General features: G+C 31.6%; 1 pseudogene; it reads left to right on the top strand.

The window, feature by feature from the left end:
- Positions 1-743: 743 nt before the first annotated feature.
- On the top strand, positions 744-862 carry LOC112476935 (annotated as a pseudogene).
- The last annotated feature ends 1,008 nt before the right edge of the window (positions 863-1,870 follow it).

Here is a 1,870-nt window from a genome sequence, read left to right as displayed (position 1 = left end):
GATCTTGACTTCTTTGGGTAATCTATTCATAGCTTACACCAAAAACTTCTCTAAGAAGGAGTATCAATATTAGCTGAGTATTAGAAGCTCAAGATGGTGTTTGAAAGATTAATTTGTAATATTCCAAAATGTAATATATTTATATGGCTTTTTATCCTCATATTTTTAACCTCAGCCACTCTTCCAGTATTAACTCACTATTATCATTAGTTCTCTTCTTCATTATAATATAACTTGAAGTTAATGCCTTGGAAGCTAAAGCAACTCCGTTAGGAAGAGATGGTATTTTCTTAATAATAGAATGATTCATATGAAATTGCTTATTAGTAGATAAAAATTATTGAACATGACAATTTCTTATGGTTCAACCTAATGATAAACATGAATTTTATCAATTAAACTGATATTAGTTTAAAAGAGTTTTCAAATTTATTTATCCACCACCTCACATATTTTCATTTTGTTTACCCACCCCCCTTTTTTGGGTGAGAACATTTAAGTTCTATTCTCTCAGCAATTTCAATTATACAATACACTGTTATGAGCTATAGTCATCGTGTTAAATACATTAGGTCTTCAGACCTTATTCACCTTGTAACTGAAAGTTTGTACCCTTTCACCAAACTCTTCCTATTTCCCTATCTCCCAGACACTGACAACCACCATTTCACTATGTTTCTATGAGTTTATCAGTTTAACAGATTTTTAAAAACTTGTAGTATGTTTCAAGAATTATGCTAGAAGTCTACGGCCATGCCACCCTGAACAAGCCTGATCCTGTCTGATCTTGGAAGCTAAGCAGTGTCAGGCCTGGTTAGTACTTGGATGGGAGACCACCTAGGAAGACCAGGTGCTGTAGGCATAAAAAATTAAAAAAAAAAATAAGGAATTGTAAGCTGACAAGGTCCTTGCAATCTGTGAGGTCAACAAAGGGTTGCCTCATCTAAAAAGAAAAAAAAAGAATTATGCTAGATATTAATACTGCAGTAAAAAAAAATTATCTGATAAGTAGAGAACATGGTCCTATAAACAAAGTTATAATGCTAAAATTTAAGTTTATTTTTAATATTTTATAATCATGTACATATTCAGATCTAGAACAAAAGAAGGAGAGAATAATTTATAGTCCAATCAGAGGAACCTGCAAGGGGGACTCGGGGGAAGGAATCTGATGTGCCTGCTGGGTCCAGGCGAGATCTCTAACAGTCCACTTTGATGAACCCAGAAATCTCTCACTGACGATCACTCCTTTTATAAAACAATCTTTTGTCGTTTTATCTCTTGGCTTTTTCCATCTTTTCTTCTTTTGTCTCTCTCTATCACAGCCAAGGTGTTTTGAGATATTCTGCATTATATTTTTACTTCAACATATTCAAAATACAATATTAAATTTACAAAAAATATATAAAATATGTAGTAAGTTATAAGCATAATGTAAAATAAGCAATTGTAAATCCATATTATAACTCGTGAACTAGAAGATAACCAGTATTTTCTATCTATTACGTGCACCTGTCATGTCCTATACCCTTGTCTCCCTTGCAAATATAACCTCTATCTAGAATTAGTGTTTATTAGAACCTCACATTTTAAAAATTAGTATTTATGTACATTCCTAAATATCATATTATTTAGTTTTTATTGCTTTGGGGTTTGTTAAAATTTACTATGCTTTCTGTAACCTTCTGGGACTTGTTTTTTTTTTTTTACTCAACACTTTATTTCTAAAACGATTCCACATTGCTGTGGGTTATCATAGTTTATTTGTATTCACTGATGTAGAACATTTCATTGTGTTTACATGCCACACGTATTGAGTTGTTGACTTGTTGATGAATAGTTGACATATTTTATCTTTATTTTTAAATGA

This window comes from Pteropus alecto, unplaced genomic scaffold, assembly GCF_000325575.1.
Source record: "Pteropus alecto unplaced genomic scaffold, ASM32557v1 scaffold81, whole genome shotgun sequence".
NCBI classification, from domain to species: domain Eukaryota; kingdom Metazoa; phylum Chordata; class Mammalia; order Chiroptera; family Pteropodidae; genus Pteropus; species Pteropus alecto.
Note: the sequence above shows the minus strand (reverse complement) of the source record. Positions and strands in the feature narration are given on the sequence as shown.